The sequence below is a fragment of the Rhipicephalus sanguineus genome, chromosome 11, assembly GCF_013339695.2.
Source record: "Rhipicephalus sanguineus isolate Rsan-2018 chromosome 11, BIME_Rsan_1.4, whole genome shotgun sequence".
NCBI lineage: Eukaryota > Metazoa > Arthropoda > Arachnida > Ixodida > Ixodidae > Rhipicephalus > Rhipicephalus sanguineus.
This window is the reverse complement of record NC_051186.1, coordinates 6633259-6649504: the sequence shown is the minus strand read 5'-3', so window position 1 is coordinate 6649504 and position 16246 is coordinate 6633259. Positions and strand designations below refer to the sequence as shown.

The following is a 16246-nucleotide window of genomic DNA, read 5'->3' as shown; positions in this document are numbered from 1 at the left end:
GAGACAGGAAAATGTGACGGTCTATGAGTCAGCGAGTGCGCAGAAACTATAATAAAGGAGCAACGATAGCGTACACTACCTCGAAAGGTCTCCGCACTTGCAGTAGTTTCTCTTCAGGTTTTGTCAGCATAGGGATGACACCTGCCGCAGCACGAATCGTTATATCATAAAACCCTTTAGGTTTTCTTAATACCAACCAAGATTATATATATATATATATATATGTATCGTCACCAAACGCTAAACGCGGTGATAGAGAAATGAAAAGCTACAACAGGAGACGATTCGGTAGATCCCTGCTCGTGATAAACACCAGGACCACACGTTTCAGGTTCGCTGCTTAACCATTTGTACGGAGTGCTTGAACGGTCATGTTTCTTAAATAAGCGATTAGCTTAGCGTTGTTTTTTTTCTTCCCCGCAGAGGCGTACTGGATGGTGCCGCCGATGCTGGGCATCAGGAGGAGGCCTAGGCTCACCCTCGGCTTCCACGACTACGTGCACAGACCCCACGGGCTGTTCGACTTCTTCGAGATTGTGAGTCGGTATTCGGCACAATCACGTGCGTATAGGCTTACGTACGCAGAGTTTGTAACCGTGTCCATTTAGCAGTGTATAGAAGTTAGGTCATGGCTGTACACGGTTTACAGGTTTCCAGTAGCAGCGCGATAAGCGAATAGATCATAGTCAGTGGTCTTGTTCGTTAGACATTTGTCACGCAGAAAGAAGGCAGTGCGATTGTCACTCGGAAGGTGAGGCTAGGACAGACGAGACGCAAAGAACAATCGAGGCGCAGTTCACTGACTATATTTGCTTCAGCCTAGAATATCGCGTCGCAGGACGCCAAGTTGGCCACTATGCACACTTCCACTCAATATTTTGACCGTTCTTGAAGTCACGGGTGGATCGGGATCCGGACACCAGGCAAGCCCACTATGGAGATGCCATCGATTATTGGAAAACGGCGCATACAAATACGCATGTGTAAATATGCGCACCTTCGAGGGGCGCATTTCCGTACCCGCCCGCGCCGGGTTTTTGGCATACGACAACGCCGACACTAAAATCTGTAACTTATCACACGCTTCGCTTGAATAAATCATGCAGTTTACATAGAGAGCTTAAATCAGTGTGCTAATCATCCTAAGGACTTGCTCCACAGCTAAGTGAGTTTGCACGAAATCGTCAAAACCGTTTTTAGCCTATAGTTGTCCCCGTACATGCGTATAAGTTCGGATTTGGTTTTATCCTGAGCGAAGATGTCAGAGAAAAGGACAATGACAAAGAGAGGGAAATTGACAAACATCAAGAAAAAATTACACCATCTCCCACTAAAGGCGACCATGAGGCGATGCGAAGCCGCAGCACTTGCACGATCGCGTTCCGTTGGCGTTCGTTGGGCATGCTACCGACCTCGGGCATGCTACCGACCTCGCAACGTGGAACGCGAAGAGGAACACTACGCGCGCCGTGTCTTCCCTCTAGCCTGGCCGTTAATTCTCACAGGGCGAGTGGGGAACGCGGTCTACAGGCGCGCGAGAGGGGGGCAGCGTAGGAGAGGAGAGAGAGGGGGAGGGGACGCGCATGCGCTGGCGCTCATCGCGGTGTTGCGCAGGAGAGAATTTCGGAATGTCGAACCCGCATTTCAGAGGAGTCAACCGAAGCAAGCGCTGGAAAACGCGCGCAGCGCTCTACCCGCTTGAAGGAGAGGAGACTAGAGGAGGAGAGTAGCGCATGCGCCCCGAGAGCAGAAGCGAGAACGCAGGAGAAGCGCAAGCAGCTGGGAATGAAGTGGAGAGAGTAACGCGCAGCTGTCGGAGAGAGGGAAGGAGGAAAGTTGCGCATGCGTAGTGTGAGTGTGGACGCCCACGCCGCGGGACATACCCCCAAGCAAAAGATGCTTCGCATCTAAAACACATCTGCTTTACGTGGTTATTTCGCAACATTTACCTCATGCCGTATGGTCATTGAGGGGGTCTACGGTATAGAAATCTGACGAGAATGTTCGTTCTGGTAAAGTGAAGAACGACTTTTGCCGCATCGGCTAATAACCCTTCCAGAGAACCAAATGGCTCTTACTGCGACAATAGGCTGAGCAGTAAGGGAAAGAACTTCCAAGAAGGAAGTACAGGTGCCGACGCCACCATAAGCATCCCTGCATCAACTGGCCGTGACGTCATAAATTCTGATGGCGTCTACTGGGGCCTACATGATTCCTTGTCGGTAAAATTTAATTGAATGATGCTGTAAATGAGGCAGAGACATAACATTCCATAACATGACGTTTCGGGAACATGTACAGGCTGTTTCACACTTAGGGGAAATCTCGGAGCGCGTGGCATCGTGATGCCGCCAGCGCTGGAACCACGCGCCGTCAGCAGCTCGCGCGTGCGCAGATGTACAACTCTACACCCTTGAAGTATAGTGTACTAGAATACCTTGAAGCATCTGCGCACGCGCGAGCTGCTGCCGACGCGCGATTGCAGCGCTAGTCGCACCGCGATGCCAGGCGCTCCGAGATTTCCCCTAAGTATGAAACAGCGTGTACTCTGCGGATGCAGCCAAAATGCGAAAAAGAAGTCGCAGTCCGTGACGTCACATCGACACTCAGATGCTTAAATTTCGGCGTGGAATTCAAGATAGGAAGAAGCACCTGTGCTAACGTTTTCGATGTGTTAACACGAACTGATGAGCAATCAGGGAAAGACAACTAGCATTAAAATCGTAGCTGAACTTTCAGCAACACTTGCCTTCGTCAGGGTAGCGGTTGCCTTGTCGAAGACGAGTCCCGTTGTCGAAGCGTTGGGTCCGGCGACTACCCCGGTTGGATAATGCGTGTTTTTCTACCCTAAAGAGGGCAGCAGCAGAGCTTCCAGTCGCCGTCACTTGCGGGAGAGTCACGTGACCTGAGGATAAACCTCACATGTGACGTCCCTAGTAGAGCGGCACGTCGCTGTCGACTGTGGTTCTAGCAGCAGTGATGCTGGCGAAATAGTGAGAATCGCGAAGCTGCACGGCCCCCTCAGCGACAAGGGCCGACTACTGACACCAGCAAAATAGCGATACTTCTGCGAAATCAGGCAAAATCTTTCCCTTTCATTCAAATTTCGTCACGTCACGCATGGCATCATGCGTGACGTTTACGATCAAGTCACGTGACTCTTTTGCACATGACGGTAACAGGAAGTTCCACTACTGCTCTTCTGAAGGTATGGGAACACCAGCCATGGTAGTCTGAAGGTCGGAAACACCCGCCACAGATGGCGCAGTGGGTCCATGAACGGCGCGGAATGTCTTGAAGGTGGCAATTCAATCCATCGATAGCGGGCTGTCGACGTCGATAGCCCGCTATCGATGGTTTGAATTGCCGCTTTCAAGACATTCCGCGCCGTTCACTGACCCACTGCGCCATCCGTCGTGAAGGACGAGAAATATGGTATTTCTGTTTATGTAGTTTTTTTCCCGCGTAGTCTTGATTTCTGAACGCGCTCCGAAGTTGCGCGATCGTCTAAAAGGAAAGGGAACATGGCCGTCGCCGGTTGCGGCGCGCCCGCCCGCTTCGAAATATCGCAGATATCCGTATTCCGGTGCATTCGCGGCTGAATTAACGATTTAACGAACTTCAGCGTGTCTGAGGATGCTGCTTTGAGGTCGGGCTTTGACTCTGAAAGCAATGACGATGCAAACCAGCCCGGAACATCGGTCAGCTTCGCTTTCTGCTTCAGGCCGTCTCAGTTCGTGTTTCAGCACCAGCCTGCCAGGATGGAAACTTATATAGAAACTAAGTAATGCAAGTTCGACTAGAAAACCAAGCAGAAAGCAAGAGTTTACTGCAAGACATGCGACGTTACTCTATGCTTTACATCGAGGAACTGTTTTGCCGCATGACGCGCCCATTGTAGTGCTTACACTAAAAAATCTGACGGCGAAGTCCTGTTCAATGAAAAAATTGAATTTTTCAGAGATGGTGCCTATAAGACGGCAGCACATTTTGCATATCTCATAATTTCTTTTATATTGCCACGCACGCTTTATGTTTTATTTTGATGTATTCAAGTTTGACCAGCAAGGACGGTTAGCAACGCTCGGCGCTGACCGTGCCGCAGTGTTCGAGAAGCTTCGCGATTGTAGTAGATCATTTTGTTAAGATTGCACGCAGGACGCGAATAGTCTAGATTATTCCGGAGCTTGCGCTACCACCAGTGATAAGACTGGAAAGTTCGATGCGTGAAGAGTTTCATCTCTGACGTGCTGACTGCTGCCTTCGTCGACGTCACGACCAAGTGACAATATTCTCTTATATATTTTTCTTAGTAGATGGAAGCGTGTCTTTACAAACTCTGTTCAATTTTTCCCGCAATCTTGATTTGGCAATTTATATCGCTCGCATAACATATATCTCGTTAACGAAACTTTTATGCTTAAAAAGTTCATTCATTCTGCTTTTCGTATACGTATTACATAAAATATTTGGTGCAGTAGCAGTGCTGGGCAGTATCGAAGATACATGTATCTTAGATACTATCTTAGATACTCTTCGGGTATCTTGTATCTGTATCGCGATACGCCTCGCAAAACGAGTATCTGTATCTGTATTTCCGATACATTCAATAATGTATCGTGCATCTTAAGATACAAGATACCGCTATCACGAAACGACCGTGCGAAACAATTATCGCTGGCCGAACTCCGCTCCTCAAGCTTGTACTGGCGCCACTAAGCCGCCTAAGTAAAACTAACGACAGCGACATAATTGATATTTCCCCCAGAGTTCTCTAATGAGGGCAGGCAATGAGGTCTGCGCGCCGCTACTGGTGAAGCCGAGTAACGTGGCAGCGCTTGCGCAGTCTCGACAGAAACAAGCGCGCGAAATCCTACGCCCAGCCCACATAGATTTTGTTATTTCGATTATTTTCCTTTTTAGCTGTGTGAGTTCCTTGACACTTGCTCTTAGTGACGTTCCTGCGCCGCGTACTCAAATGAGTGCGGGAAATTCTTATGCCGCTTTAGTGTCGTTATTGAAGATTCTCTTGCGTAGTGCTTCGTTACGAAAAATAAGCATGCAAGAATAGGGTTGCTTTGCGTCTCATGGCTTTCACACACCAGCGACATGAAGGACCTCGTGGATGTAGGTTTGCCTTACATGCGATGACATTGAATTCTATGCAAATGAGATTCTAAGAGCTATAACACCACTGATACCGACGCTAGATCTAATCGAACAAGCCTTTACCTAACAAAAGATATCTTGGTGTACCGTATCTGTTTCTTCCTGCTATCTGTATTCAAATAGTTTTTGAAGTCATAGTTTGATTGTTAGCACGGATGCTTTCTTGGCTGTCCTCCTTGTGCCTTCCTTACATTATCTATGCCTCTTTATTGTTTTTTCCGATGTGGTCCTTGCACTATATCTTTTGTAACGTGCTGCCAAAATAAGCGCTCTGCTTTATTCTTGCTTTTAAATGTCTGCGTTATCTTTGCTATTGTTTACACATTTATACTCCCTGAATTTTTTTACTATTACTAATCGCCAGATAATAGGAGCTGTAAGTGGAAATAGCGCTAATAGCGGCTATGTGCTGCGACGCTTTGTGCAACTATACTGACACGCGCTCTTATTTCTTTATTTTGGTGTGACTGATTTCAACCCGCAAATATCTGTCGGCACCACTCGGCCCAAGCCGCGCTGCAACGTTTGGGAAGCTTCGCATTTTTTCCCATTGTTCTGTTAAAATTACGTTCAGGGCGCGAGCAGCCTAGTTTATTCGGGAGCCTGCGCGAGCACCAGCGATAACGCTAGAAGGTTTGATCCCTGATGTATGAAAGACGACGTGTTCCGCAGATGATCAGATTACCGACGACCGACGAATGTGGTCGTCGCTATCAGTGCGCAGCATGGTTTGATTGTACTTCCAGTTACTTAGTTTTCTTGGCACACGTTAGCTCAGTAAAAAGTTTCGTTTCTACAATTTGACTGCTGCCTTCTTAATCGTCGCTATATCACGTGACAATAAAATACGTCTGAGACGCTTCGTGCTACGCATGTTCTTTTCTTAAAGGAAAATTGTTCAGAGACTGCACGTTAGCGAGTATATCGATAACGAACGCTTTACACCAGCAGATAAGTAGAATATGAACAGCCATTGCAGTTTTATGTCCCCTACATATATACACTTTGCGTCACAAAATATGGCGTTCCCAGCTTTGTTGCTGCTGTGCACCTGTCCGGTTATCAGGTATTGCGTAGCGTTGGTTAACGGACAAGGTAAAACTCCACGCCGGTATTTTCATGATCGTGTGAAGGCTTCTTATTGAAGTTCTTGTGATTATATGGCAGCCACCTAACTGGTCGGCAAGCTGAGCAGAAACTCCCATCAATTACAAAAAGACAACCAAGAACCAATATCAGCGAAGTGTGTAAAGAGATGCCCTGTTAATCAGTTTAAAGGAGCATCAGTAAGTTGTTGGGAAATTTAACTAATGTACTTCGAGTAGGAAGGACAAACCTTTTGATATACTAACAGATATTTCATTCAAATGAAGCAAAATTACTCCAAGTTAAGAAATTTTCATGTAGAAAATTTTGTGCATTGGCGTTTGCTGCTGCATTATATGGATCTATAATAGCAAATTTGCAAATGTATCGAAGTATCTTAAGATACAGTTGGCAAGTATCGTATCGGATACAATTATTGCAGCAGTATCTTGTATTTGTATCTCAAATACTTCTTGCCTGTGTATCTTGTATCGTATCGCGATACAATTTCAAAGTATCTTTGCCCAGCCCTGTGCAGTAGTTCCTTTAGCAATAAAAGATCTAGTGCAACCTATGAAAACACCCATTTTCCCCGTGGTAAGGAATGAGTTAAGGTATGAAACCACGTTCCGACAACTTACATCGCTTCAAGGATGACGTCGCGATGAATGACTCGTGTGCTTGCAGCTGGGCGGCCTGACGGTGTACATGATGATGTCCTCGGTGCCGCTGGCTTGCCGGGCGTCGCCCTTCCTGCGCGCCTGCTCCTTCACGTGCAGCCTGGGCGGGGTGCACATGATCGTCTCCAGCATGCTGAGCCCCGTCTCGGCCTACTACCTGCCGCGCATCTTCTACGTAAGCACATTCGAGACACTGGGCGCGTGCCATCTTCCTTCGCGTCAATGATGGAGGTGACCCCTGTCCTTGACTTAGGCGTCTGGTAGTGGCAATCGCATGTCGGCGTTTATGTGCCGTGGTGTGTTCCTTTGGTTACCTTTGCGGCATAGGCATGCGCATGAGGGGTGGGGGGCGGCCCCTCCTAGTCACATAAAGGGGGGGGGGGGCGCAAAGGGAGTGGGGCGCTTCGAGGAACTTTCAGCCCCCCCCCCCCCTGAAGGGGAACCCTGCGCAAGCCTATGCTTTGTGGTATGTGCGGGAGGGGTGCTCGTTAGGATTTGTTGCCGAACTGTACACGAAGAAGGCAAGTCCGCATGCAGATCACCACGCAAATATGTGAGAAAACAAAATCCAATCTAATGCACGAGGGCGTACGTGTGTGACGCGACGTAACAATACGCTTCGTCCACTGTTTCGCAGTACATCCTCTTCCAATTCGCCGGTGCGTGCTGCTACGTGGTCAGCTGCATCTCGATCATGCAGGAGATCCAGAAAATGTCTTCTCTTTGTGTGAGTATTTTTCGACAAATGGCAGCGAGAGACAGCGCACGCCTCTTGTGGCTTCGTAGCTGCCGATGTTATGTATATACTTGTGCGCTCCATTGTAATACCAACGTTTGAAATCTTTTGCTCTTATGCCTGGAAGTCTGCGTCGAAAAGACAAGCAGGCACTAACGAGCGTCGTGAAAGAAGTTTAAAACAAATAAATAATATATAAATAAATTGCTTATCAGCTAACTATTCAGCGATTCATGAATGTACAAATTATATTCAAAAGATTAGAATTCTACTGTGGTAAAATCCTCCAGAAGTGCTGCGACTCTAAGTCTCTAAGGGTGCTCCAAGAGTGCTGTGTCACAGATCTTACCGCACGGTTATACATTCGAAAACAGCACAAATAAACGAGGAGGGCCAGTTTGGATATACCCCAGAAGAAGAGTTCTCCAGTTGAGGGGCAAACAGGCTTGGTAGTCGCACGCGGCACCAGCGGTATTTTCGCATCTTCGCGGCACGTTGCCGATGTCGATGTTGCCGCAAGTCAACGATCGTGACCACCCTCTACTTGACCAGCCATTCATCGACAACTGCGGGACCGTGACGTCATTCACCCGAAGAAGTATAAAGCCACTGCCCGAGGATCGTCTCTTCAGTGGGCTAGGGTGCAGCAGCAACAGCACGATGCTTAATCGTTGCTTGCTTTTCATGCAGGTATGTTACCTTCCCAATGCTGAATGCATTCGATCCGATGATCGCTTTCTGCTGCTGTTTCCTTGCCCACGTAGACTTGTATTTTTTATGCTTCCACGTGTTATATTGCAAAAGTCGTCTCGTTCTAAGCGGTGATGTGGAACTAAATCCGGGGCCTCTGAATAAGTCGGTGAATACCAGTAAAGGCAATACTTCTGGTAATAGACCTGTAACCCGAAATGCAGCTGGTTCCAATGCTCTCGACGAGGTTACTCATGCACCGTCTACTTCCGTTCCTATTGACACTGGCTCTCCATCTATCTCTGAAATGTTTTCTAAACTTTTGGAGGGGCAAACTAAGCTAGCTCATGATATTGCCGACATCAAATCATTTCAACAGACGATTGCCTGCCGTTTTGATGATTTAGAATCACGTGTTAATGCATTAGAACAGGCTCCGAAATCTAATGAGCGTAATTCTGTGAGTGACTTACGTGCTGAAATCAATTGCTTAACCTCTAAGATTAACGAATTGGTCTTAAAGAACGATGACTTAGAAAATCGTTCAAGGCGAAACAACCTGATAATACACGGTATTTCAGAAGGTCCGAATGAAAACGCTAGCACGCTGTTGTGCAGCGTTACTTCTGTGTTCACAAACAGCCTGAAAATTACCTGCCCTCAAATCGAGCGCGTGCACAGGCTTGGTAAATCACGTACTGGCTACACACGACCCATTATTCTGAAGCTTTCAAACTTCGGGGAAAAATCCGTTGTTCTAAAAAATGCATCTAAACTCAAGGGCTCAAACGTGTTTATTACAGAAGATTTTTCTTCACGGATTAGACATATTCGGAAAAGAATTTGGGAGGCGTCACTTCCTTTTCGCAACGATGGCTCTGTGGTGAAGTTAAAATACGATCACGCGTTCATTGACAAGGTTCGTTACAACTGGGACGACGCCTCAAACACATTAGTGCAAGTCTCAGATCAACCCCGTGGCCCCCGCTCATCTGTCCCCACATCCTCAAATCCCTCTTCATCCACTCTCTGACCTCATTATAACCGTCAGGAACACCTTGTAGTTCTAAACGTTAATGCTCGTAGCATAGTTAAGAAACTTCCAGACCTATTGTCCCTTGTTGCAACTTATTCCCCTCATGTTGTTGGCATCACTGAGTCTTGGCTGCATAGCAACGTTTACGATTCTGAGTTTACTCCGCCCGGTTTTATTGCCATACGTAATGACAGGGCACATGGCATTGGCGGTGGCGTCGCTCTGCTTATCCGCTCAGATATCCGCTTCTCGGTGTTGCCATCACCTCCGGAGACTGAATCCCTGTGGTGTAAGATTTATCTAAATAAGCAATGTATTGTAGTTAGTGTTATATATCGCCCACCTGGATCCTCCCTTGATGTTCTTCATGCTCTTTCCAATTTCATGTGCGATGTTAATATAGCTTCATCAAAATTGATCTGTATGGGTGATTTTAATGCTCCTGACATCGATTGGCCTTTCCTGACTGTAACGGGTCGCGATGCTGCTATCTGTCATGAATTAATAAATATTTCTTTGTCTTTCGGGCTTACTCAAGTTGTTTCATGTGCGACTAGGTTAAATGCTATTCTGGACTTAGTTTTTCTAAGTACAGATTTAGCTGATAACTTTTCTTGCGAGGTAATTGACGGATTATCAGACCATAAAGGTGTCTTGTTATCACTTTGTTGTGCCACATCCAAATCACCCTATACATTTACTAGTTTCCCTGATTTCACTCGTGCGGATGACAATTCCATTACTGATATTCTAGCTGATCATTTTGATACGTTTTGTGCACTTTCTGACAGGCAGGATATAAATTACCTCGTTAATTACTTTGAGGATCTTGTTAAGTCATGTGTCCGAAGATTTGTGCCACTTAAGACAAAGAAAAGCAATATTAATCTTCCTTGGATCAATCGTGACATTTTGCATTTATCTCGCCGTGTCCGTCGACTTAGGCGGTCCAGAAGAACTAACGATCCCGTTAACCTAGACAGATTTCAGAGGGCGAAAAGTGAACTTAACTCCAAGATAAAAACGGCGAAAGATTTCTTTTTTCGCGTTCAGTTGCCGGGTATGTTAAGCACGAACCCACGCAAATTTTGGTGTTCGATTTTGCCTCATGGTGCCTCACCTTCTTCTTTCAGAATTGATAATGACGTTATTAGTGACCCGCAAGCAATATCGAATGCTTTTAATAACTATTTCCAGTCTGTGTTCGTTTCTGGCAACAACTCCATTCCTTCTCTGGCTGGCATAGCTCGTTCTGAACCAATCAGTGATATTGAGACAACGAGTGAGGGCATTCTGAACCTTATCTTAAAATTAGATGTAAAAAAATGCACTGGCCCTGACGGGATACACAATGCATTCTTAGTTCGCTACTCCCTATGGTCATCCAGATATCTGACGGTCATATTCAATAAGTCTTTATCTTCTGGCACTGTTCCATCCTCATGGAAGATAGCAAAGGTACTCCCTCTTTACAAATCTGGCGATAAGCAGTCCCTATTGAATTATAGACCGATATCATTGACTTCTCAATCATGCAAGATGTTAGAACATATCATTCATAAACATATTATGCTCTTCTTGGAATCGCACCAACTACTATCTAACAGGCAGCATGGGTTTAGGCGTGGTTTCAGTACCACAACACAATTAGTCGAATTCACGCATGATATTTTTCTGAACCTTGATCTTGGCAACCAGGTTGACGCTATATTTATTGACTTCTCAAAGGCTTTCGATACAGTACTGCATTCTAAACTCCTTGCTAAACTCGATGTCATACTAAACAATCCTCATTTGGTTAGCTGGATATCTAGCTTTTTGTCATCCCGCTCTCAGTTCGTTTCTTACAGGTCATCCAACTCTACTGCCATTGATGTAACGTCTGGAGTGCCCCAAGGGTCTGTTCTTGGGCCTCTGCTTTTCTTAATTTACTTAAATGATTTGCCTGTTTGCACCTCCTCTTCCATTCGTTTTTATGCCGATGATTGCGTCTTATACGAGGTCATTAAAACACACGCTGACCATTGCCGCTTGCAGGAGTCTTTTGCTGGTTTTTGTAATTGGTGCAGGACCTGGCAAATGAACATTAACTTTAAAAAAACCGTATTTATGTCCTTTTGCAATAAATCTCCGTCTGCTTTTGATTACTCTTTCGATAACCGTGCAGTAAATAGGGTTTTCGAGTATAAGTATCTAGGGGTCATTTTTACTCATAATATGACATGGTCCAAGCACATTGACTATGTATGTAACAAAGCATTAAAAAAACTAGGCTATCTACGTCGCACTCTATCTAAATCCCCGAAGGAAACTAAGCTTCTCTTATTTAAATCACTCATTCGTCCAATACTAGACTATGCATCTGTCGTTTGGAACCCGTACAAGCAGTGCGAGATTAATAGGATAGAAGCAATTCAGAAAAAAGCGGTAAGATTCATATGTCATCGCTATGACCGTGACTTTTCACCCTCTTCTACTCTTTCTTCACTGAACTTAACTTCGCTCTCTTCGCGTCGCCGTATAGAGTCATTAAAATTCTTGCATAGCATCGTGACGTCTTCAGTTAAACTATCAAATGAAAAGGACTACATAAACTTTGCACCTCAGTCAACGACAAGAAGCTATCACAGCTTAAACTTAACGCCTTACTTTGCTCGAACTAACATGTTCAAGTTCAGTTTTTTTCCCCGTTCTATTGAAGACTGGAATTCATTACCTGGTTGTATTCGTTCACGCCCATCGCCCAATTTTGTAGCCGACATCCATGACATGCGTCTGTAATATACCCTCGTCTATTTGCTGTTGGTGTGATCTCTTGAGTAGCATTGTTTCTTTAATCTATTTTCAATCATGTTCATCACATGTTTGTGCACTTTTGACCTTGTATAATCACACATCTGTATTAGTTTGCCTGTTTACATAATTTTCATTGATGTTTGTTAAAATTCCGCGTATCTTTGTATACCCACTCCTGCCATAGCGCACTTAGCGCTGCAGTATGTGTAAATAAATAAATAAATAAATAAATAAATAAATAAATAAATAAATAAAGAGTTGTCGGCAAATATTCGGGTCAGCCATTCCGACTGTTCAATAACGCTTAGTTCGACTTGGACTATTTGGTACGAGATCATTCCGTTTACTGCGCCGTACTAATACACAAAGAGCATTGTAATGCACACATGTGAGCACATGTGACATTGTCCTTTGTGTAAAAGTATAGTGCAGTAAACAGAACGGTATTCTGATCGACTCAGTGGCTATAACGACTATCCCGAAAAAGCGATGGTGCCACTTTCATTTCCTGACCAAGACATTTTTTTTAGACGCAAAACCCGTTCCTGAGGAGACTATAGATACGTGCCTCCTCCGTAACTTCGGGCCACCTTTACGCATGAACTACATTTTTTTATTTCATGAAATATCGCTTTACTTGCTTTATCACGATTTATTTGTCTCTGATGGTTCCTAGTGGGCGCTAAGCGAACCGACAGGGAACGGTACTTCACGTGCTGCCGGCGTCGACCCTTCGAGAGTGAGGAAAAATAAATGAGTGATATAGTGTCCTTCCACCTGTGAATTATAATGCTGTATTAAGCTTGGTCATGGTGCACATTCGTAGAGTTAAAGTTTTTGCATATCTGCTTTGAATAATTATTGAGAACTATATCGCGATTATTTCTGAATTGAATTTATGCGAAATGTTACTGGCAAGCTATTTCCGCCCCCCCCCCCCAAAAAAAAAAAAAACACGTCACGTTGTGCGCATGGCTTTATGCGCATTAGCAACGTCGTGAAAGCCTGCCTACTGCGTTGCCATTCGCGCATTTGCGCCTGCGCCATGCTTACTGACCATCATCACCGTTTTCATGCCCGGATACTATGTATTAGCCACGTTGGAAGCTTGAGGCTTCTTGACATCATTATAATTTATGTCTAATTTTAGCCGCGCACGCTTTCACGAGCATGCCAATCAGGAATGTCCATGCGATGCACACAACGTAAGCCGCGTCTGGTGCAGTAACGCTCCGTACTGGCTCCTGAAATACATTAACAGACGGCACTGATCTCAAAGTCATCGTGCGGCACAATACCTTACCTTACAACAATTGTCCGGAACTGTCGTTCAAAAGTATCGTTCAGCAATCTCATTGGTCAGCACGCTGTGCACCCAGAGTCCCATTGCCTATATGTGGCAAGGGTTCAAGTTGTAGTGGAGCTGTCGGGAAATTTTAGTTTTTGCACGCTCTAGCAGTGACATAGGTGCATGGGCGTGACGACGTAGGTGAAGACGCACGCGCCCTGATGACGACTAACGTTATGGTTGTCTGTCGCTCATGACGACACGAGTCGTCGTCAAACCAATGCTATGGGCACAGGGCAAACCCATTTTCCACGACTTAAATGTAGTCGCAGTAAAATAAACGAACATTCAGAATTATTATCGAAGTGAGAACTTGCACTGAACATTCGTGATTATTATTATTTTTTTTTGCAAAAAAAGAAGCTCTCTGTAATGTACATTTCTCTCAAAACCGACGGAATATTTACACTAACCCCAATGACATCATTGCGTTCTAATTGTGATCATCCTTTATCTTTAGCGCTACTCTGGTAGAGTGTAAACGTAAACAAAAGACACAAAAGCTAGGAAAGCTGGCAGGCTGCCAACATTCCTTGCATCTTTTCTTGCTTTTGTGTTGTTGTTTTTTTCTTTTACACTCGACCTGAGTTCCGGCAAAGACAAGCCAAGGTAATACTGGGCCAACCCGCGCAATCTGTCACATTAGTGCCTTCTTATTTTCTGTATCCCCCCGATCATTGCTAACACTATAACACCTGTATATTGTGAGACATGCTAACATAGAGGGTTTGAAATAGTCTAAGCCATAAATGCTTTAGTGTCATGCACGTTGTTTCTTTCTGTACAGATCGTCGGGCTGAGCACGGGAGGGCTGCACGCTCTGCACTTTACGTACGCCTTCTACAAGCTGTACATCGAGACCTGGCTCTGACAGCCTCACTTCATTCGGAAGCCGGGAGGCAGCAGTGAAAAAAAAAAGAAAAAAAAAAGCTCGGAGCTCTCAATAAGCGCGTCCGTGTGTTATTTATTCCGCGCATGTAGGCGTTTGTGTTTGTACAAAAGCAAGAGTATTACCTTTCTTCACTCGCGTTCAATGAAAAGTAAACCAGGGCTTCGGGAGCCGGGGCTTGCGCGGTTGGCATTTACCGCTACAATCAAGGGCCAATGCATCACTGAATACGACGGCACAAACGTACAAAATGACTCCTCGCGTAGCTGTGACTTTTGCAATATGATGTCGAAAGTCTCCGAATTTGACGTGTCTAATGTGCACCATAATTTGTAGCGATTCCTCGATATGGCATGGCGATAATTCAACATAAGCCTTTGTCCCCCGCGGTGGTGTAGCGGTTACGGTGCTGGGCTGCTGACCCGATGGTCGCGGGTTCGATCCCGGCCTCGGTGGTCGCATTTCGATGGAGGCGAAATGCTAGGGGCCCGTGTAAATACTGTGCGATGTCAGTGCACATTAAAGAACACCAGATGGTCTAAATGTCCGGGGCACTCCACTACGCCGTCCCTCATAATCATATCCCGGTTTTAAGACGTAAAGCTCCAGATAATATAAGCCTTTCGGTAAGGCCGTACCGGTGCACCAAAACATGCATATGCGCAAACAATAGGCAGTTTTCGAATAGCGTACGCTAAGTTAGCGTTTGCGGCCCGCTATTTCCGTCACTTAACGGGAGCCCGCAAGCTGTTAGCGTACGATGCATGCGCAGTTGCGCGAAAAGCTACGCTATTCGAAAACTGCCTATTATTTCAAACTCTTTGCGGCACGCATTTCTGGCGCTATCTAATTTCATGCACCCATGACCAGGATTTGTAGACATGTGCACGTAGCGCCACCTCTCGTCGGTGAAAGCGATAGCCTGCCGTAACTGAATGGGAAGTAGGCGAAAAAAAATCATATCTGACGAAAAAAAGCTAGTTATCAAAAACGACTCCTGGTTGTATACAGCAGAGACTTCTTTGACCATTCTGTTACAATTGCACTGTCGCACTACGAACATCGTGGCTTCCCAGAGTGTTTAAACAATGAGGCCCTATGTGTTTCTAATGGGCGGTGTTCCATTGTATTGGGAAGTCACACGCTTTGTAGTGCGATACTGGAATTTTACCAAAATTTTCCGATAGGTTTTCTGTTGTATAAACTTAGAGTCGTTTTTTTTTTTTTGGTAACTGGCTTTTTTCAGGAGATACGACTTTTTTCCCTCCTACTTCCCATTCAGTTATGGCGGAACGCCGTTGCTGACGCCGAGAGATGGCGCCACGTACAGATGTCCACAAATCATGGGAATGAAACGAAGCTGGCAACCCACGTACTTTTTCGTTCACATAGTCCTGGCAACATTTCGTGCCACGTGGTCTTGGAACAGCCAATTTCGTGTACAGTTGTCTTGGCACAGACAATCGCGTACGTCATCAATGACACTAAGGAATTGCTTAATAACGGCATTTTTCCTGCGGTCGACCGGTGTAGGAGTGCTTTTCTCTGTTGCTCATGGCGGAAATCATCGTTCACGCTTGTACGTACCAAACTAGAATAATGCGCATCAGCCATTTGCTACCCCAGTCGACTTAACCTAATTAATGCGCTCGAGCTCATACAAAAAGAAATCATTCCGTTTCATCCCGATGAACTGCAATCGTACCGCAAACGTCACCGATATGGAAAACGCGCTCAACTTGCCACGTTTAGCTCTTCGAAAATATTCCCGGTTACGTCTGTTTCGTGAATTCTTTTTTTTTTTTTATAATTTCCT

The 16246-nt window shown here is 45.5% G+C and overlaps 1 protein-coding gene across 7 annotated transcripts in view; it reads right to left on the bottom strand.

Moving 5' to 3' along the window:
* LOC119374269 (uncharacterized) overlaps positions 1-16246 on the bottom strand; it is a 292758-nt gene that overhangs the window by 157550 nt on the left and 118962 nt on the right. The window lies entirely within an intron of this gene.